The 23,362-nt window shown below is 40.8% G+C and overlaps 1 protein-coding gene across 1 annotated transcript in view; it reads left to right on the top strand.

Annotated features, from left to right (window-relative positions):
• The window catches only part of RAP1A (RAP1A, member of RAS oncogene family), a 96,148-nt gene that overhangs the window by 48,180 nt on the left and 24,606 nt on the right, over positions 1-23,362 (top strand). The window contains exon 2 of the mRNA XM_079980061.1: positions 3,646-3,716. The gene's annotated coding sequence lies outside the window, so the exon portion shown is untranslated. The remainder of the gene's footprint in view (positions 1-3,645; positions 3,717-23,362) is intronic.

The following is a 23,362-nucleotide window of genomic DNA, read 5'->3' as shown; positions in this document are numbered from 1 at the left end:
TTCATTGCATCCAGTTCTGTAAGAAAGAGTGGACACTAGGCCTTGTAGCCTTCACAAGTTTCATAGTGTTTATCCAACAGCTACTACACTTTGTAAAAAGGTTCAAAATATTTCCCACCAAATTTTGAGAGCTACATAAAGCAGGTAAAATGTAGGCAGAATGTTTTCATAGATCTTCTCTTCTACCTGACTTTCTATGGCTTCGAGCACCTGAATAACCCTTTTCAAAATTGGCAGGAATCTGAGCTGCCTTTCTCTCACACTTTATAAACAACCAAAATAGCAAACCCAGGGAACGCCTTGAAATAAATATGTCAAGATTCCTGAAAGAAAAAGAGACTTTTAAATACCATTACAGTGGTACCTTGGTTTAAGAACAGCTTAGTTTATGAACAACTTGGATTAAGAACGCTGCAAAACGAGGTGTTTTGGTTTGTGAACTTTGCCTTGGAATAAGAACATGTCCTGCTTCCTGTTAAGTGTGTTCCATTTGTAAGTTGAGTCCCCTGCTGCTATGGGAAAGCACGCCTTGGTTTAAGAATGCTTTGGTTTAAGAACGGACTTTCGGAACGGATTAAGTTCGTAAACCAAGATACCACTGTAGTCTGTTTTTCTACTACATTTTGTGTATCACCTGTCCTCCAAAGAATTCATGGCATACAAATTCCTGCACTTTCTCCAGTATTTTCTCCTAACAGCCCTCTGAAATAGGTTGGGCTGAGAGATGGAGCCTGGCCCAAAGTCACCCACTGAGCTTTGTGGATGAATGAGGATTTGAATCTTGGTCTTCCAGGTCTTAGTCTGACACTTGAACCACACTGGCTGCCTAGTTGACGTTATTAGACCTTCAAATGGGTGTTTCTCTACTAATGACCTTGGTGTGCATTATAAGTTGTAATAATACATAATAGTTTTAGCTTAGGTTTAATGTAGTGGCAAACCTTAGTCTACCCAGGATTTATACAGTCAAGGCACCGCTGTTCCCAAGCTGTTTCTTTCAGTGGGACGTGCATATTTTAGGCCACTGGCTTTCAGCCTGAGTACATGGAATGATGCTTATGTGTAGCTCTTGGCCATGTCTTGTATACTTGGAATTTAATTCTATTTCAAAAATAGAAAACATACCAAAGAAGGATCCTTTTTAAGTACATTGATTTGTTGGATGTGGTGAGATAGTGTGGCTTATTGCTAAGTACCGATTCCCCTTTCTTCTACGTACATAGTAGTCTCTGCACAAGAGTAACTTGATTTCTGGTGGTGTGTGTGTGTGTGTGTGTGTGTGTGAAGGATGGACTCCCTTAGAGTCAAACAAACTTCATGGAATTTGTTGCAAAATGCAATACAAAGCATAGCTGCTGCTTCTCCTTCCCCCTTCCCCAAAGGAGCTCTTCTAGACTGTATCCTTAGGTAACCAAGGAGCCCATTGGCACTGTGAAATGCAATTATTCTGTGCCTTACATTTTTGCTAGTGACAAACATTTGCTGCTTATCTGAGCAGAATGAATGGCTGGCCTGCACACTGGAATTGCTAGCAAGGTGAAGTCAGCAAATTTTGAGGCAAGGCTGTTATGCTTTACCAAAGGTGACAAAGCCCTTCCTTCTTCTCACAAGTAATAGCAGAGAGGGAGACATGGAAAACAGGACAGGGAGTGATAATCAAACCTGCCCCCGTGCTTACTGTAATACTCCATATGACTGATTATCCAAACATTGTCTGTTTCATCTCTTGTCACCTTCTCTTGTTCTGTGGCCATGCCATATTTGTATGGCACCCCAAACACAGTTAAGTGTTTCACAGCTAACACTGAGCAGATTGTTATAGAGCAGGGACATGGTCTTTGTGCCTATAGATTCAGGTAACCTTTAGGGCCTGGCCTGCTTTTGGAAGTGCCACATTCAACTCCAGAAATTGCCCAGAGAAGGAATTGTTGTATTTTCAATAGAACACGTTCTGGTGAGTGGTCTGTAGTCCTTCCTGTTTTGCCCAAGACAAAGCCAGCTGGCCTGTGGCTGCCTGAGACAAAAGCCCACTTGGGATGATCTCTCTCTTCCCCAACCTTGTCCCTGAAAGACTCCCTTGGGCCTGAAGCCAGGCCCTTCACAGTTCCTCTAATGGGCTGTCATCTCTCAATGGAGACATTCTGTGCTGGCTTTCAGGCTGTGTGTAAAACCTACTAATTTTAGCTCATAAGCGCTTCAGTGATCTCGTGGACTAAGAAAGAATGCTAAAACACTAGTTACCTCTTTGTCTCTGCGCAAGAGAATACGATCCGTTGCTTTTAAAATGGGAGATGGTTTTAGAAGCAAGCAAATAATTAGCCAATTGTCTGGAGAGAAATCTTTCTCGCAAGACTTCACTTATAATGCACAGACTACAATAAAGATATATTTTGCAACTGAGATAACTGTTGAAGAAAGCTGGAAGCAAAGGCTAGACCAAGAAAAAAGAACGTGGCAATAAATGACACAGCTGTGTCCCCTTTCACTCCAAAAAGACTTTTAAACATTAGTGAAGCTATTTAAGTATTAGTGAAACTGTGGGACAGTACTGCATGAACCACACTGCTGTAATTCCAAGCATCACAAGGGAATTTGTATAAAAGGTACTGCTTGGTACCTTATGTCCCCTCAACAGAAATAACTACGTAGTATATCCTTTGTGTAAGCAGGGTATTCCATGTAAAGGCATGTGACTGCAAGCTTGTACTGTAGCTTTGCTTTAATGAGAAGTTGCATTGAGCTGTTGTAGAGCCTCAGGAAGTTTTGCTTTTTTATGAGTCCTCTATTGGCTTTTTCTTTAGGTTGTGTGCGTTAATAGCTAGTTTTTCTAGGGGAGGGGGGGCAAACTAGTGATTGAGTGTCATAATATTTTCTATAGCTCTTGTGGGTCCCCACAAAGCAATATTAGATAAAGTAAAAGTACAAATGCTTCAAAAATGCTTAGGGAATTCATAGAAAATTCATCAAACTGCTCATGCAAAAGTTCTCTCTTCTAGTACTAGCCATTCAGTTTAGCACGACAGTTTTTAGACAATGCTGGGTTGTTCAGCAGTTAGCATAATATAATGTAAGAATGTACAGTGGGAGGCTCCTATGGTTAGCCATTAAATTGTTTAAGCTAACTGTTCCATTACTTTGCTTCATGAACTTAGGAAGTGTGGTGTGTTTGTTAGGAGAAAACTAGACTTTGGCATTGGGTACCACAATTTTATAGGCTGGAGAATGTTGAGCCTGCAAATATTCTGATGATCGTAGTTCATGTTCAGGGCACACAGAGGCATTTTGTCATGAAATTATATAGTGGTATTGCCGTTTTGAATCTTGTCGATTCAGTTTGTATTACTTCAGACTTTTGTAAACTTTTGTTTGCTGGGTTTTATAAGGTCACAAAAATGTGAGATTCCAAAATTTACATTCACTTGAAATGTTCCAGATAGCCTGACTTGTTAATAGATGAATTCATCTCTCTGCAATTATGTGCACTGGGAAGCATTACTTCATTGAATGTGGAGAAGAGAGAAGTGTCTTTAAAGTCTGTTGAGTAAGGCTTGGCAGGCAAACCCTGTAAAATAAGAATTTGATCTTGCTTATTCTGTTTTTAAATTGGTTAAAAGTAATTAATTGCAGTTTTCTTTTCTTTTTTAGTCCCTTGGAGGGAGATTGGGAAGACCTCTAGCAGGTGCTGTCAATACTGATGAGAGATCTTATATGCCAAGGTATGGAGTGTTTTGTTTTGTTTTTTTTTAAATAATAATAATTTCTAAATTAGTACATCTGCTCTGACTGGAGGTTTCTTGAATTGAACCTGTGACTTCTGCATGCAGGGCATGGTCTCTGTCTTTGAACTATGAAACCTCTCAAATTATGACATTGCATGCGTTGAGGAAGCAAGATAGAGCCTTATCCGTTTCAAAATTTCTATTCTCTCCACCCCCTGCAGTATGTTTTTAAACAATGTGCTTTCTGCCATTATCAAAAGTTAACACAAACTATCCTTCCACAAAAGCATTACTACAACATCCCGTTCTTTGCCTAGGTTGTTGCTATGCCTCAAGGTTTTCAATATTTTGACATCCTCCTGTTTAAATGTGGGTGGGTGGAATGGATATTTCCTGATGTTCGAACACATCAGCTTGCATCCTCTGCATATTTGGATGCACTTTTGCATCTAACACAGCTTATTCCTAAGTTAATATGGGCACAGGCAAATCAAATTGTCTTTACGCAGTTCATACTACATTATGCATGTACCCATGTATGAGGATGGCAGGGGAAAGAATTTCAGGGTGTCCCTTGGGGTGTCCAGTGGTGCCGAGGTGGGATTTTCTTTTGACAGTGTGCCAGGCCACTCCACTGGGTCCAGACTGGCATTGCCCAACCCTCTGGGCCAATCCCACAGATTCCTCCAGTTCGCTGCCCTTGTCCCATTCCTCCTACCCTTCTGACCAGTCCCACCAAGATTTTATTGAATCGTGTGTGTGTGTTTTATTAGAACCCCAAGATTTACCAGCCAGGTACAAAAGACACACATTAAAAAAATAATGATCAGGGAAATTCTGAGTGCTTTCTGAGCCTAGGAATTTCATTTTTTGTACCAGAACTGAACTGAGTTCACTATCCTTTCAAAAAAATAGCCCACTTCTGGTATGCTTCTAAATATAAAATTAAATTTCAACCTCCTAATTTAAGTGGCAAAAATTTACTTTGTGATAGTTATCGTTAAGGAGCTGGAAGTTCAAAACCCTGGCAGGATCTACTGCGGACCACCTAGAGCTCTAACAATGCATCCCTGTCTTACTCCTTTAGCCTTTCTTGGACGCACCATTTATTATATCACTTTAAAGACTTCTCTGCAAACACTCTGCAGAAAACCACTGCCCCATTTTGTGCCCGTTGAACTGAGAGTTGAAAGTGGATTTGGCTGGCATGCGTATCTATGGCAAGATAAGGAAAGAGCCCATAAAGGATTCTCCAACCACATATTTAGAGGTGTGCTACTCGAGGTATGGAACAGAAATAAGAAACTTCTAGAAAAAGACACCCCGTGGTGGTTATCACCAGTTGATATTTTGACAATTAAAAAACCTAATATGGAAGGTCAAAGATGGACCTATGAGGATCTATTGGTAAAATCAGATAAAGGGTGGAAGCTCAGACCCTATGAAGAACTGAAGGATAAATTAACAACCTGGTTGCAATTTTACCAAATTAACTCCCTATGGAATGAGCATAAAAAAATAGGGATGAGCGAGAAAAAGTCCAGATTTCAGGTGGAAATAATAGAAGGAAACTCCAAACTCCTATCTAAAATGTATAGTCAACTATTAGATTGGGACATGAAGGATGAAGAGGTAAAGGAGGTGATGACCAAATGGGCCATAGACCTTGGTTACAATCTGGACTTCGACAGATGGGAGAAACTCTGGAATAAGGACATGAAATTTACAGCATGTGTTGACCTTCGAGAAAACTTACAAAAAATGATGTACAGGTGGTATCTTACCCCTGTGAAACTGGGGAAAATGTATAGGACGGGGGACAAGTCTTGCTGGAAGTGCAGGGTAAAGGAAGGAGACTTCCACCATATGTGGTGGACCTGCGAAAAAGTGAGAAGGTTTTGGGGACTTATCTATGACGAGCTAAAAAAGATCCTGAGATATACCTTCCCTAAAAAACCCGAAGCCTTTCTTCTAGGGATGGTTGGGAAGGAGATTAGACAAGAAGATCAAACCATGTTTCAATACGCAATGGTAGCAGCCAGGATACTGCTGGCGCAAAACTGGAAAACCCCTAGTATTCCAACCATCAGGGACTGGCAATCCAAATTATTCGAATATATAGAGTTAGCAAGGATGACACAGAAGATTAGGCAGCAGAAAAATGAAAAATTTATTAATGACTGGAGCAAATTTTTTATATATATGGAAACAAACTTAGGAAATATTAAAATTTCAGTGGGTGATACATAAAGTTTGAGAGGTGTAAATAAAGGAGATAAAAATACCCCGTAGGAAGATAATGTGGGATTACAACTCAAGCCGTTTTGAAGGGAAGTCAATCACTGTTGGTGACGGGTGGGTGGGTTCTTTGTTAGTGTTTCTTGGTTGTTGTATTTGTTGGTGAGTTTGGGTCTTGTTTTTTGACGCTGTTTACCTTTGTTTTCCTTTGTTTTTGCTTTGTTTTTTATGTTTTTTCTTTGTGATTTTCTTTTCTCATGAAAAAGAGCTTAATAAAAATAATTAAAAAAAAAGAAAGAAAGTGGATTGTAGAAGACCATCCATGGGTCAGGCAGAATTTGAACCCAGGTCTCCCTGATCAGTTAAACAATATTTTTTCTGGACCATCGTGGCTCTTGCTAGCTAGTCCATTACTGAAGTTTGAGTGCTAGCTCTTTCAGCATATCCACCCATCTTTTTCTGCATATATTTATTTAATATAAAGCAAGTATCACTGACCTATATCCCAAGGCTGGCAATTGACTGAGTGCTCTGAGGATGTTTGGAGTTATTCAGCTACTACATAATTATGATGTACAGGGTCCATAATACAATGCATTTCGGTTTGGCCAGGTTTTTCCAGCTTAAATATTCGTGGCGGGTCTTTGCATTTACAGAAGGTCTTCTGAATTCACCTAGCAGGATTAAATTCATCTGTTCATCTGTCAGTAAGCAACATGTAGTTCCTCAATAGAGTGTGTCACATTTAATCTAAGCGATAAATAAACTTGCATCCTCACCTCCAACTCCTGATAGTTTTATGAGCTATGCAATCCATCTAAAATGAGGTTGTTTAAAACTGGCATAGAGTCTGGCCCAGGTATCTGCTGACTAACCAATAAGAGGCATGATGTAAGCAGCAAGAGATAAAAGTCTTATATTAAATGAGAGACCTGGCTCCTGTATTTTCTACAATATGAATGAGCAAATTTTACTGCCTGATTTGTGACTACTCCTGTGTTGATATGGTTATCCCTGGCTCCTGGTTTGTTACAAAAATGATATAACATTTCAAATGATAGTCTGGCAAGAACACCATGGCTAGGTTTGGATGAACATATATTGGCTTCTTAACCTTGTGTCTGTGTGCTTGCACCCTTCACTTCTCATTGTGCTGCAGTTAATTCCAGACATTTTCAGTTAACCATAGTTTCCCACCACAGTCACAAAACTAGGGTTACAAGGTTCGGAACAAGCTAGGATCTTAATCAGCTTCAAACTGTTTAATGTCCTATCTGTTTCTGAACCTGTTAACCATAGTTCCCTGGGGCAGACATAATGGGAAGCTGTGGTTAATTGATTGCTATGCTTAACTGAAGACTTCCCAACTTATTGCAGCACACAAATAAGGGAAGGAGTGGCATAGGGCGAGAGGCTTACACACATCTTATCATTAAGCTGAGACATGAGAATCTGGATACAGTCTGCAAGGTTCCATTTAGATAACATGCCAAGCCATGGTTCGTGCCAGGCATGGCTTGAGCTTCCAAAATACGCAAGTGCAAACAGTGCTTCTCTGCTTTCTTTTTCCATCACTTCAGCACTTCAGTCTCTGGGTGCAGTACTTCATTAAGGAGGAGGAACAATCATAGTTTGTTAATTTAGATATCATGTTATACCATGGTTAGCACAAAATAATGGTTCCTAATTCTAGCTCGCTGGTTCATTTTATACTATAGTTTGTCAGTTTTAAGCATCACACCATCAAACTATGGCTAAGTATTCTTAACCATGAAGCCTATGGCAGTAGTTTTGAGCCTATGGCAGTAGTCTTTAGGGCAGGGGGCGGCAAGCTATGGTCCGCGGGCCAGATCCGGCCCAATTGTCCTCAGGATCTGGTCCGTAAATGGTCCATGTATTGTGTGGATTCTGTTCGTTAATTTTTTTCTGCGCCATTTTTTGGGGACGCCATTCCCCCCCTCCCTCTCACACACTGCAGTGCCTCCTCCCTCCCTCCTCCTGGCTTCTCCCCACCCTTTGTAGAGGAGGAAGAGGGCTGGGCTGAGCTGGTTGAGTACCACTTTGGGCAGCACCTCTCCAGAGCCAGCCAGCCCTTTGGGGCAGCTCGTCTCGCCATTGCTGCTGCCGCCGCCAGCCTCTGCCACTTGCAAGAGCAGGCACAGGAGCCGCAGTTGGCAGAGTGCAGTGCAACGCCTCGCCAAAAGGGCTGGTTGGGTCCGGAGAGACTCTGCACTGTGCTCTGCCAACCACGGCTCCTGTGCCTGCCCTTGCAAGCGGCAGTGGCTGTTGGCGGCAGAGGGATGAGCGGCCTGAAAGGAAGGGCAGGCACAGGAGCTGTGGTTGGCAGAGCGCAGCGCCTCTCTGTAGCCAGCCCGCACTTGCGCGGGCAGCACCATAGGTAGGCAGGGGGAGGGGAAACAGGGGGAGAGAGAGAGAGAAGTCCCCTCCGCTGTGTGTGTGCATGCAGTCCGGCCCGCCACAAGGTCTGGGGGACAGTGAACTGGCCCCCTCCCAAAAAAGTTTGCTGGCCCCTGCTTTAAGGTGTGGGTATGGGTGTGTGTGTCTGTCCACATCCTATATTTCAAAGTCCATATTCTGAATAAATGGGTACTGCTTTATGTATCTCATATACAGTTAATCCTAAATCAGAGTAATATACTGTTCTGGGTGAAAGAAGGGCTGAGACAGACGTGCAAAAATTATGGCAGCCATGTGCATATATCTATGTCTCTAAGATAAGCTGAAAGGGATAGGGTCACAGCTTAATATAGATTTCATTATTTGATTGCATTGTTTTTTTAAAAAGTTGCCTGTAGAAAAGTGTGTGAATAAATTGAACCTTATTTTCTATTTTTCTTTAAATTTTTAGCTTCTCTTAAAGCTTGAACATAAAGCTTCCTTTCTGGTGTTACCAATTTCGGTACTTTCCAAAATTACAACTTCCCCTCTTCTCAGTACAAAACAGCAGTCTTATAAAATGAAGAAAGTGAATTTTGCTGCTTAGGGAAATTTTCAAGTAGAAGACAAGATGCAAATAATGATGACTGAAGTGCTTTGCCACCTTTAGTGTGCAAATACGGTTGCTTATTTGTGTACATCCAGGGCAGCTGTACAGGAAAAGACACTGAATACTAACAGTGAGAGTTTTCATTGTTGTAAAGTTATAGGCATCTCTTGCTTCTAAACTAATGGTCACCAGGGATGTCACAGCAAGAGACACCAATGATTCTTCATTCTTTTTTTTTCTTTTTTTAATTAATTTTTATTAAAGTTTCCACAAAATTTTCAACACAAACAAAACACAAGTACAAAACAATAAAACATAAAACACATATAATTTCAGATCTTAATTTCTTATACCTTACTTTCCCGACTTCCTCATACCTTCCCCTTTCTGCATTCTCATGTCAGTGATTTTTTAGCAAATCCCCCCCCTTATTTCAATTTAATTTTAATAACATTCATTTTCTTTTCACTTATCCATTACCGCTATCAACCCCTATTTTCTCATCCGGCATCAACCTAACATTCACTAATTTTTGCATATTTCTTTAAATAGTCCTTAAATTTTTTCCAATCCTCTTCCGCCATTTCTCTTCCCTGGTCTCGGATTCTGCTCGTCATCTCTGCCAGACTCATGTAGTCAATCACCTTCATCTGCCATTCTTCCACGGTGGGTAACTCCTGTGTCTTCCAGTACTTCACGATGAGTATTCTTGCTGCTGTTGTAGCATACATAAAAAATGTTCTATCTTTCTTTAACACCAATTGGCCGACTATGCCCAGGAGAAAGGCCTCTGGTTTCTTAGGAAAAGTGTACTTAAGTACCTTTTTCAGTTCATTATAAATCTTTTCCCAGAAGACCTTAATCCTTGGGCACGTCCACCAAAGATGATAAAACGTTCCTTCCGTTTCCTTACATTTCCAACATTTATTATCGGGCAAATGATAGATTTTTGCAAGTTTGACTGGGGTCATGTACCACCTATAAATCATTTTCATAATATTTTCTCTCAAGGCATTACATGCTGTAAATTTCATCCCAGTGGTCCATAACTTTTCCCAGTCAACAAACATAATGTTATGACCAATATCCTGTGCCCGTTTAATCATTACCGATTTGACCGTTTCATCTTGTGTGTTCCATTTCAACAGCAGGTTATACATTCTTGACAAATTCTTAGTACTGGGCTCTAGCAATTCAGTTTCTAATTTTGATTTTTCCACCTGGAAGCCAATTTTCCTGTCTATTTTGAAAACTTCCATTATCTGATAATAATGAAGCCAATCTCTTACCTTCCCTTTTAGCGTCTCAAAACTTTTCAATTTCAATCTGTTCCCCTCTTGCTCCAAAATTTCCCAATATCTCGGCCAATTAACCTCCATATTAAGTTTTTTGACGGCTTTAGCCTCCATTGGCGACAACCACCTCGGAGTTTTACTTTCCAGCAAATCTTTATATCTAATCCAGACATTATATAATGCTTTCCTGACAATATGATTTTTGAAACCCTTGTGAACTTTAACCTTGTCATACCACAAGTATGCATGCCACCCAAAAAAATTATTAAAACCTTCTAAGTCCAATATATCAGTATTCTCAAGAAGTAGCCAATCTTTCAACCAACAGAAAGCTGCTGATTCATAGTACAGTTTAAGGTCTGGCAGGGCAAATCCGCCCCTTTCTTTCGCATCAGTTAATATCTTAAATTTTATTCTAGGCTTCTTGCCCTGCCAGACAAATTTGGAGATATCTTTCTGCCACTTCTTGAAACAATCCATCTTATCCAATATTTGTAATGTTTGGAACAAGAACAACATTCTAGGCAATACATTCATTTTTATAACTGCAATTCGACCCAACAAGGAAAGCTTCATATTTGACCAAATTTATAAATCTTTTTTTACTTCCGTCCAAGTTTTCTCATAATTATCTTTAAATAAATTCAGATTTTTAGATGTCATGTTTATCCCCAAATATTTCACTTTCTTAACCACCGTTAACCCTGTCTCATTCTGAAACATTTCTTTTTCCAATGTTGTTAAATTTTTCTCCAAAACCTTCGTTTTAGACTTATTTAGTTTAAATCCTGCCACTTGACCAAATTCTTGAATTAATTCTAAAACTCTTTTAGTACTGGATTCAGGCTCTTGTAATGTAAGTACCAGATCATCTGCAAATGCTCTCAAGTTTAAATCCTGCCACTTGACCAAATTCTTGAATTAATTCTAAAACTCTTTTAGTACTGGATTCAGGCTCTTGTAATGTAAGTACCAGATCATCTGCAAATGCTCTCAAGTTTAAATCCTGCCACTTGACCAAATTCTTGAATTAATTCTAAAACTCTTTTAGTACTGGATTCAGGCTCTTGTAATGTAAGTACCAGATCATCTGCAAATGCTCTCAATTTATATTGTTTCGCTCCGACCTGTATTCCTTTAACCAACTGGTCCTTTCTAATCATATTCAGCAAAACCTCCAGGACCGATATAAACAATAATGGAGAGATTGGGCATCCCTGACGTGTCCCTTTTTCTATAATAAATTCTTCTGTAACTACATTATTTACAATTAATTTCGCCTTTTGTTCAGTGTATATCGCACCTATACCATTTTCAAACCCTTGGCCTACCCCCATCCCCTGAAGATTTTTCATCATAAAGCTCCAAGAAATATTATCAAAGGCTTTCTCAGCGTCCACAAATATCAGAACTGCTTTAGTGTTAATATTCACTTCCAACTGTTCCAAAATATCAACTAAGTTCCTTACATTGTCTGATAAGTGTCTTCTCGGGAGAAAGCCTACTTGGTCCCTATGTATCTCCTCCATCAAAACTACTTTCAACCTTTTCGCTAAAATGTCAGCAAAAATTTTGTAATCCACATTTAATAAGGAGATAGGACGGTAGTTTTTAAGTTGAGTCTTTTCTGTCTCAGTCTTCGGTATAAGTGTAATAAAAGCCTCTTTCCACGTATCTGGTGCCCTCTTTCCCTCCAAAATTTCGTTGGAAACTTTTTTCAGAGGCTGTATCAACCACTCTTTCAACACCTTGTAGTATTTAGAAGTCAGTCCGTCCGGTCCTGGAGACTTGCCCAATGCCATATTCTGAATGGCACCTTCTATTTCTTGCTCTGTTATTTTCTGATTCAAAATTCTTTTACTTTCCTGTGAGATCTTTCTCAATCCATTTTTTTACAAGAACTGTTCTATGTCGGTATCTTTCTGAGGCCCTTGTGTATAGAGTTGTCTAAAATATCTCTGGAAGCAGTCTCTAATTTCTGTTGGTTTGTAAATGTTCTTTCCATCCACTTCTAAATTTGTAACAGTATTCAATTTTTGTCTCTTTTTTATTTGCCAAGCCAGCAGTTTACCACATTTATCCATTCTATTTATCCATTCTATTTCTTGATTCGTCAGCTCCATATATTGTGTCTGATATAATTTAATTTCTTTCAAAATGTCCTGCGATTTTGGATTTGATCTCAATTTTCTTTCCCCCTCTTTTATCTTTTCCAAAAAAAATTCTTTCTTGTAATTCTGGCTTTTCTTTTTAATTGTATTCTGTTGTATCAAGAATCCTCTCATCACTGCTTTACTTGCGTCCCAGATTATTCTTTTTTCTACCTTAGTCCTCATGTTAATTTCAAAATAGTCTTTTAAAATTTTCTGGGCCTTTTTACAAACTTCTTCATCTCTAAATAATGTGTCATTCATCCTCCATCTAAAGGTACCAGTTGTTGTAAAGTCCATCACCATCTTTACCGCATTATGGTCGGAGCATGTTTTTGGGCAGATTTCAATTTTTTTTATCTTGGGTGCCATTCCTCCAGTGATCCAAATTTGGTCAATTCTAGTCCATGTCATTTTGGCTTCGGAGTAAAAGGTTCCCTCTCTTTCAAGTGGGTGTTTTGCTCTCCAAATATCAACCAAGTCCATATTGTCAGTCATTTCAAAAAAGATTTTTGGAAGTCTTCCATCTTTTGTGACTACCTGTCTTTGGGATTTGTCCATATTAGTTGATACTACTCCATTCATATCTCCCATCAATATTAAATTTATGTCCATATAGTCCATCAATATCTCATGTAGCTTCTTAAAGAATTCAACTTTCCCCTCATTTGGTGCATAAATTCCCACAATCAAAAATTTCTCTCCTTGAACTTGAATTTCAATTGCCAAATATCTTCTTCATTCTTCACCAGTCTGACTCATCTCTGCCTCTTGACTCCCTTCTTCCACGCTTCAGCTTTTGCCTCTGATTCTGGATTTCTGTCTGCCACAGACTCTCCCAGCTTACTAAACCTTGTTACCCCTTCAGCTTCTCCTTCTCAGTCTTTTCCCTCTTTTTCCCTGTGATGACTGATTGTTGTCCCACCACCACACCCTGACCTCTGAACCTTCTTCCGTTGGTGGTTCCCCAGCAGATTCCAGCCACCATTCCTCTGCATCCAACCAGTCTATGACAATAGGATTGCAGTCTCAGTTTTACTGCCTATCATGTGATACCAGCATGAAATCTTGAAATTTTTACTATATAAAGTGGGAGGCATTTTTGAGATGCTCAGCATGTTGTCTAGAATTGTATTCTGCCCCATAAGTGAGAGAGCCTAGTTGTTCTGCCTTAAGCTTTTATTGATCATTGTAGATTGGTCTATCATTTCTCATAACTTTTATTTTCTGCACTTAATGTGTTTATACTGGACTCTGGTGTGTGTAGCGAATTGTAACACACTTCCCACAGCTACCCAATCAAATCCTGGCTTGAAAAACTAGATATGCACAAACTGTGCAGCTACACACAACTCCTGTGCTACTGCATCACACCTCCCTCTGTGGAAGTGGGTCAAGCAAACCAGAAAGCTGCAGTCAACCATAGCTTCCTGGAAACTTCGGTTAGCAGCTTCCAAACTGGCCAGGGTTTGAAAGACAGCTTTCAATCCTGGGTTAAAGTTGGCTTGCCAAATGTTCCATGTCAATGCTTGGAAGGCATTAAAAATAGTTTCCAGTTTGCACATGACAGGAAGCTATGGCTAACTCTGGCTTTCTGGTTTGTTTCACTGCTTGTGCATGCAAGCAACAGCAATGGGGCTGTATACAGGTGCATATAGTCCATGCATATCCAGGTTTATTAAGTCAGGATCTGACTGTGCAAACATGGCCAGGGTATTGAATGCATTGTCACCCTAAAGTACAAACGAGGATCTTGTGACCCTCTTGATATTGTTGGACTCCTACTCTTGCCAGCATGGACAATGATCAGTGATGATGGCGGCTAGAGTCCAACAACAAATGTTACAGGTTTCCCACCCTTGCTGTAGAGTCTTGGTTTATTTACAACGGAAGAGGAATCTCTTAACATGTTGCAAACAAATTGATCAGTATTTTTTTTAGTCTTTAAGATACCACAAGACTTCTCCTACAAACTACCTTGACTACCCCTCAGGACTTTTTCGTGCCATGGTTTGCCATAGTTTTCTACTCTGAAAACACTTGTAACTTTCGAGTTCTTTAGGGCTTTGCAACTGAAAAAGCACTTTGCTGTTTTGGTGTCCTTCCTTAGCAATTTTTTTCCCCCCCTCCGAATTGCCAAGCCCTTTGACCCTTTGTCCACATAACTCTAATATTTCCTGTTTAGATAGTGTTATGTAGTTATACAGATTTATGGGAACTACTCTGAGCCCTCTGAGATATAATGAGGTGCAGATCCTGTATTACAGCTTTTTCCAAAAGTGTACATTCAAGTATTCTGCTGCTATTGGGAAAGGAGGGACATTGGATAAAGAGAAAACTATGTTTTGCTACCCTCCCTGAAAAGTCCCACAGGCAAGGGCCTGAAAGTTTTCTCTGACATACATGATGGAAATTATTGGATGATGAGGCCTTAAATATTGAGCTTTGTCCCATATATAAACCCTATGCTAATGTGGTCCAGCTAGACCTGGGAAGCATTTGCATTTGGGTGCTGGAGGCTCTTCTGAGAGTAAACAAGAGAAGGTGCAGCCAGCCTTGTGGGACTCAGAAAAGCCTTCTAAAACCAGTGAGCTGATGCTGTGGAGTGCCTTGGCCTGGCCTCTGACAGTTCTGCCTGAATACTATGGATATGCTTGAGCATTCTGCACCTGCTCTTGTAATGATGTTTGTCATTCCTGCCAAAAGCTTTATGGCAATTACCTAATTAAACCTCCCAACATCCCTATGAGGAAATGAGGCCAGGTGCTGGCATTTTACACATGGGGAGAATGAAGCTGAGAGCTGTGAGTGCGTAAGAAGTGCTCAACTCCCAAGTTGCTGGTTGGTTTAGTATGGTGTTTGTGTCGTCTGCTGGAAGCTGCTTATGTAATACTGTGTGAAGGTCATATCTTCATAGCATGTTTCTTTCCTATTCCTCCTGAAACGAAAAGCTTGTACAACCAATAGTGCCTGTTCAATTTTTTTCAAAAAACTTTCCTTGAGCTCCTATGCTGCATCATAATTGGCTTTTGAAATGCTCCCTGCTTTCAAGATCAGTTTTTTTGAGGTGGTGCAACATGTTAGAGTGCTGGAGGCGGGGGACTTCTAACTGAGAAACACTCAAGGCAAAAACCTCTGGGTACACAGAACTAGTTTCAGACTTGTTTGGGCCCTATCCTCCGCCTTGCCCTCTAGTTAGCCTTTGGCAATCTAATGTTTGGGAGCTCTTCTCATTCCTATTTAGTAAATTGCTGTTGGCTCCTCTGATTTCTGCAGATGTGTTTTGTCACATAGATTTTTTTACAGCAAAGCTTGCATCAAAACCCTCTATAAGTGAGCAAATGTGGCAGTTCCTTGAAAAGAAAAGAAAAATGGCTAGGTTAGTATAGCAGTAAAAGTCACCCATAAATAGTAGCATAATTCTTTTCAATAAATATCTGCTTGGGTATTTGTCTCATTTAAAAAACAAAAAACAAAAAAAGCCAAGGACCAGACTGAATTAATAGATGCATGACACAATTTCACCTTAGTATATTGCTGGTCTGGAGTGGGGCCCTCCCCAATTTCCCGTCCCCCAATACTATATCTTGTACACCAGAGTGTCAAACTAGACAGACAGCTATTCAGAAGATTCCTTTGCAACCCATTCTTTCAAGAAAAACCAATGTGGTCATTGTTCAGAACTTCAGCACTCTTTCCATAGCTGCCAGCCAGCAGAGTAATTGGCAGAACAGTTGACTCAAATGCCTGCACAAGAAGAGAATTGTTATCCTCCTCCTGACCTACTAACTAAATGACACACATACTAGAACACCAGTGAAGCACTTGAGTGATTTCATTTGTGGCCATTATTAGTCTGCACACATCTATAGGAACAACCACAGCAAACTGTTACCAGGAATAGATTGGGTTTGACCTCCTAGAATTTGGTAGCTGGGTTGCCTAGCCCAGGCATCAAGCTTTTTCTTTGACGAAACCCCACTCTTGCAACAGCAACACATGGGTGTAGATTAAGAAAACCAGGAGGAGAAAGCTACCCGTTGTCACAAATGTTTCTAGAGACCTTAGAGCAGCTGCTCTCACTTGAGGCCAGATTCACCTACATCTTGCATGCTTATTATGGGCTGCTTTGAAGACCACCTGGTGCATGCTAGATACTATGCCTCCATAGTACTTGGTCCTACCTATACCTTTGCTGCTAGCTGGATTTTGGTTTTACATTCCTGTTAGATCTTAGTAAAAATGGTTTTATTTGTTGCTTAACTGCAATGTATATGTATTAATAAAAGATGTTTTGCTCAAAATTTGAAGACGTACCTTTTGATTAGTAAATTACTTTAAAACGTTGCTCTTTTTCGGGGGGCCACTAGGTGGCGCATCAGAAGATGGCTGACAATAACATCTCTCCGACCCACACGAGGTAATTTGGAGGCTATGATGGGGGTAATTAGCCTCCTTAACCCCCCCAGGATTATGGGGGGGACGGCCCTTGCCTGCTGTGCCCTATACCACCCCCGAATTTGTGGGGGTGGGGGCACTAGGCACAAAGCCCTCCTGTGGGATTTTCGGCACTCCTCGACGCCGTCCCCGATTCGCGCCGCTGGTTGCAATGATCTTTAAAAGAAATAATTTGGACATGATTAATTGCACATGCATCAAGGAAAAAGGGGAGTAAATACTGCTGACAGAAGAGATCTCTGATAACAAGACAACAATAAAATACGAGAAGAACGTCAAGATACGGTAATGACTGAGGGGGGAGGGGGGAAAAACCTGCCTCTACCTTTTTATGTGATTTAACAAGAATCCCCCTCCCCTAATGAGTCAGAAATTAAGGACTTAAGCTGTGGATTTAAGGCTGTGTGGAGATAAACTTTCGATTCAAAGCAATGTTTCAAGATGAAGCTGGAAAGCTAAGAGTTTTGGAGTGACGCAGTCAGGAAAAAATGCCGTTCGCCATTTTGTGAGGCATTGTGGGAGCTCTTGGGTCTGGGAGGAGAAAGAGAGAAATAGAGTTGTTTACATATCGTGAATCAACTCCTCGGTGGGACTTAAGAGCGACAAATGCCAAAATTTACGATGGATAAAGTGATGTTATCTACGAAGGAGATATACGGAAACCATCTGGACTTAGTGGAGGAACGGGAAATCCACACAGGATTATTACACTTGCTATCGGCTTAAGGAGACTAACAGAAGAGATCATAAAGGAAAAAGAGAAATTATACGAACAAGATATGATGTGGCAACACCAAGATAAGACTGGATAGAATTATGAACTTTGTTTGGACTGATTGGGACTGATTTGGACATTAACGCAGTAATAAGAAGATGATCTGAATTCCCCTTTGGATCTTGAAGTATGGGTTCCCCCAACAAAATTTAAAAATTTGGCTTTGTAATTCGGAATTTATATGATGTGATTTAATTTGATGTGATTGGCCAGTTAATAAAAATTATTTAAAAATAAAATAAAATAAAACGTTGCTCTTTTTCTCACGCTTTGGGCATGATTTTCCATGGAAAAGCAGCGTTAAAAAAACCTAATGATTTGTCTTAACTTTCTCTAAAGCGGGATATCAAATCCAAATTCTTCTTCTGCAAGACTCATTTTCCTGCACCCAAGAAAGGCACTAATTATAGTGGAGGGTGTGAAACATATATAGCGGTGCCCTGCAAGACGAATGCCTCGCAAGACGGAAAACCCGCTAGATGAAAGGGTTTTCCGTTTTGGAGGTGCTTCACAAAACGAATTTCCTATGGGCTTGCTTCGCAAGACGAAAATGTCTTGCGAGTTCCTGCGGGGATTTTCCCTCCCCCCCCTTTTTCTAAGCCGCTAAGCCGCTTATCAGCTGATCCGCTAAGCCTCTAAGCCGCTTAGCAGCTGATCCGCTAAGCCGTTAATAGCGCTAATCCACTAAGCCGCTAATGGGCTGGCTTCGCAAGATGAAAAAACCGCAAGACGAAGAGACTCGCGGAACGGATTCTTTTCGTCTTGCGAGGCACCACTGTATCTAACATGATAGTGAATGTTGTTTTGAAAGGTTTTGTGTTTTTTACAAAATAATACCTGTCTATTCTACCACAATTAGTGGTGCAGTCATAGAGGGCAAATTTGTACATTTGATAGCTAGAGCTGAGTGCCTCTGAGCATGTGAGGAGCATATTCCCTTTGCAAAGGGGATGTGACTTTGTTTCTCTGGTGACTGGAAGTTGGTGTCCTCGGTCTGCTCTTCATCCTGTTTCCTTGCCTATGGAGATTATGGTCCCACAAGATACCTTGGGAGAAAATGTAGGGTAAGATGGCAGGTAAATTGGTAGAGTGGATGTGGAGCCGTAACTAAGGAACTGCTGGTTTGTCTATATGACACCTGGATTAGAGGAAGACTTGCCAGATTTACTTAGCAAAAATGGATTCTGAACCCTCCCGTTCTGAAATTCTTACCAGCCGAGCGCTTTGCGTTTCCCATCAGGTGTTGCTGGTGAGTCTCTGCTTCACATTGGGAGGCAGTAAGCAAAGTTAAGCCTGCTACCCCAGGCTTGTGCTGAGAGTAGGATCACTGTCCAAAACTGGGCAAATGTATTGCAGGGCTTCGCTGCAGACAGTGGCAGGCTCCGGGTGGTAAGCTGGAAACATAAAAGTATGCTGTGCAATGCCCAGTGAAGCACCCCTCACACCATTGTACCAACATATCCAGAAAGTGTACCTGTTGTATGGCATATTTGAGACTTAGCTTAATGGTGGAAAACACTAAGGATTAATGAAGAGATATTCCTTTCCTTGACTGCATAAAATTTCCAGACCTGGAGCACTACTGGAGCCAATACACTAGTGGTATTTAGGCATTCACTCATATGAGCAGGCAAAATGGTGTTGCACAAAATGGTGTCCAGCTCTAGTACCCTCTACTAATGGTGGTGGTGGTGGTGTTGGGAGGCCTGAAGCAGGTAGCATCTTCGAGGTGTGAGGATTTAGAACCCTGCATAGTCAGGGAGCCAACATATGTAGAACAGTCTCCCCACTTAAGACCTTCCTCATTGAAGATAGGCATGTGACTGAGGGGCACTGAGTACATTCCAGCTCTTGCCTTCATTCAATTTCAACCAAATGCATCGTGGGATAACAGCTGGTTCAGATGTGCAGCCTTATATAGGGAAGCTGTAGTAGTGATTATTTTCTTCTTCGCTATAGAAACACACAGTGTTGTATTTGTCCCCTCCCCAGACAGAAATACCCATGCTTAGGTACCAGTGCTGGAAGGAAGGATGTCCTTTTGCTCCTGTAAAAAGCCTAAACAACTTGGCTTTTTACTGCCTGTGGTAATAACTGCTTGGTCTTGTACCATTGCTATTGGCTACTGTTTCACATTCTTGCAAACCTAGCAGTTTGAAAGCACGTCAAAGTGCAAGTAGATAAATAGGAACCGCTCTGGTGGGAAGGTAAACGGTGTTTCTGTGCGCTGCTCTGGTTCGCCAGAAGCAGCTTAGTCATGCTGGCCACATGACCCGGAAGCTGTACGCTGGCTCCCTCGGCCAATAAAGCGAGATGAGCGCCACAACCCCAGAGTCGTCCGCGACTGGACCTAACGGTCAGGGGTCCCTTTACCTTTAGTGTTTCACATGAGCACACAGCTACCTCTGATGGAACTTAACCAGAGCAGATTAGCATCAAAAAACAGTCAAAAATGGTCTTGTGCACATAACTATTACACTTCTCTTACTTATATAGTCAACTAGATCATTTTCCTCCCATGTTGTACTTCTGAGGACAACAGCAAGAGTAAGAGTTATGGTTGGGGAAACTCATAAATCTAATGGCAAAGTTGGATTGTGATTTCTCCAAAAGAATTAGGCTGCTCTGATCCCATAGCTTTTGCTTTTCTGAATCCTTACTTGGGAGCAGGGCTATCTTGGGGAGGACTGGAAAAAAAAAGAATGAGAAAGTGATGTCATGGCTTGGCTGGGCTCAGTTGTTGGGGCAGCGAAGGCTGGTTTATAATGTAAACACTGTTAAAATGTTTATCGTTGGTTTTGTCATTTTCCTTATTTGTCGAGTAATCTTGAAGAGAATGAAAGGTTTTCTGGTGCAGCTTAGTGACTGGAGAGATTTCCATAAAAAGGCACAGACATGGCTTTGAGGAGCAGAAAGGTTTCTCAGTTGGCAATGGCAAGTGAGGCCTGACCTTTTACAGGGAGAATATATTGACCTAAATCATTCCCTATCGGGGATGCGAAAGCAATCTCAGTCTCCTGCAACTTGCCACTATAATTTTCTTGCTTAATTGTACATACTTCTGTGCAGCTGGGTGTGAAAAGATAAATTGCATAAGCAGGTATTAATGCGTTTAGTGGAATTTTAAGGAGGGTCTTGTTTGCCAGAGTTCATAAATGCATCTAGCTGCATTTATTTGTCACTGTTACAAAGTTTAATCCACCCACCAGAATTGAGTTTGATAATATTTGACATCATCTAAGAGGGAAAAGATAATTTTCGTATTAGTTCTCTGTGTGGCTTAATGAAGCTCAGGAGTATCAGAGGACAGAGCAGGTTTCTTAGTTTAGTTCCTTTCACAGCCTTTGTGCTTTGTACTGCCCATTTCTCTCCCAAGCTCAGATTTATTTATTTACTTATAGAATCATAGAATTGTAGAGTTGGAAGGGACACCAAGGGTTATCTAGTCGAACCCCCTGCAATGCAGGAATCTCAACGAAAGCATCTCAACAGGTGCCCACCACCTCTCATGGGAGTCTGTTCCACTGTCGAACAGTTCTTACCAACAGAAAGTTATTTCCAGTTTTGTTTTGGAATCTCCTTTCTTGAACTTGAATCCATTAGTTCAAGTCCTATCCTCCAGAGCAGGAGAAAACAAGCTTGCTCCGTCTTCCAGTGTGACAGCCCTTTAGATATTTGAAGATGGCTATCATATCTCCTTTCAGTCTCATTATATTTATATCGCACATTTTCTGTGAACCACACTGAGATCTTGTGATGAAGTGTGGTATATAAATCTAAATAAATAAATGATAACAATCTTCTTCCGAAGGAACCAGGGAAAACATATGAACACTAAAACAATACAATTAAAACTTCTGGGGGAGGGGAACACTTAAAAGCTTCTAATCAATAGAAAAAATCTTTAAATTCGGTCTCATTAAATTGGTTTTGGCCAAATCTTGATATAAATGTCAGCAGTTTGTAACTTGTTCATCCACCTGTACTTGCCTGGCCTTTCCTTTCCTTTTCCCTTCCCTTCCCTGACAGACAGCAGGCAGGTCTACCTCCAGCACTGACCCCCACACACCAGGAACCGGGGTGGGGACCCCCTTACACATTGTGTTGCTTGGCAGAAAACTTTGCCACAGCAGCCAGATAAAATGAGGATGCTGGACTTGGAGGGAATTGTTCCATCACACTCACTGTGGCATTGCGCACTTGGTAGGACCACAAATGAATGCATAATTGATCTCAGAAATAGATGAGATTTTTCATATGAATGAAATATGAAAATTGCTTAATTTTGTCCAGTTCTAAATTGAGCTGGAGAATGTGTGCTTCACCTATCACTAGTTCAGTCTGTTTTTTCCTTTATTCAATGAAGTTTTGAAACAATTTTGCCACTAAGGCATAGTTTATAAAATAGTAATAATAATATTTAAAAACTGGAAAACTTACTTTCTACTATATATATCAAACTGCTCCTTTCTGGGTGCCCCAGATTACAGTCATATCTCGGGTTACAGATGCTTCAGGATGTGTGTTTTCTGTTGCGCACCGCGCTGAACCCAGCAGTACCGGAACAGGTTACTTCCGAGTTTCAGCGCATGCACAGAAGCGCCAAATTGCAACCCGCACGTGCGCAGATGCGGCACTGTGGGTTGCGAACGTGCCTTCCGCACGGATCATGTTCGCAACCTGAGTGTCCACTGTAAATACATACATACATACACTCTTCCTCTCTCTCCCCTCTCCCTCTCCCTCTCCCTCTCTCTCCTTCCCCACCCTTTCATTAAATGTGGCACAGTGGACCACAAGTGGGAGGCATTATATTTTTCTTAGATTTTTCCTCCATTTTTTTCCTCCTTCGTTTCTTTGACTTTGTCTCGTTTGATTGTTATAAACCAGCTGTATGTTCATAAACCAGCTGTACGGGCGGAAACCTCGGTTATTTTATGTGTGTTGTATAAGCCTGTTACATGTTTTTACTTACACAAAAAGTAATAAAATACTTGGAACAAGGAATTAAGTATTCTGCTAAGCAAGTTGATGCAACTGCCAAAGGCTTGTGAACTTAGCTTTTCAAAGTGATTAGTCAAAGAATTGTAGAATATACAGGCGATCCTTTATCAGATTCTCTGCTTCTGAAGTCTCTTTTTACTATATTTATTTAATATTTACTATCGTAATATTTGCTCATAAAATAACATCCTTCAAAGAGAACATATCGACTAAAACAACAGTATGACATGAGAATGGTGGTAGTGGTTTTTTGTTTTGTATTGCCATACAATGTTTACTGTGCCTGGAAACTGCAACACATTTTTCAATCATCCTGCTGTGGTTTGATGCTTTGTTTGCTTTTAAAATGAGTTTTGTTTTGTTAATGCCTCCGTCTGTTCTTGAGGGGCAAGATAAAGATCTATGATGTTCTTAGAGAAGCCAGGGTTTGACCCATTTGGCTCCCAACACCAACAGCTGGGAGTTTAAAACCTGTGAGTGTTCATACTGCTTGCTCTCTACACATTTACAGATTCACAGTTGTAGTCATAAGTTGCTTCTGGTGAATGTTTATGAGATAGAAGCCACTCCTCCTATTAGTTCTCATTGAATCAAGAAAGCTCAGAGGAGAGAAGGCTACCTCACTCTTTGTACCTGGGTGGAGAGCCTTTCTTTAGGCCTCTCACATCTACAGAGCCTTGCAGAAGGTAAAAAGCTGTCCTTGCCAACCCCCCAAC

The sequence above is a fragment of the Podarcis cretensis genome (assembly GCF_951804945.1).
Source record: "Podarcis cretensis genome assembly, chromosome: 6".
Classification (NCBI taxonomy): domain Eukaryota; kingdom Metazoa; phylum Chordata; class Lepidosauria; order Squamata; family Lacertidae; genus Podarcis; species Podarcis cretensis.
The sequence above is the reverse complement of the archived record's forward strand: the minus strand, read 5'-3'. Positions and strand labels throughout refer to the sequence as shown.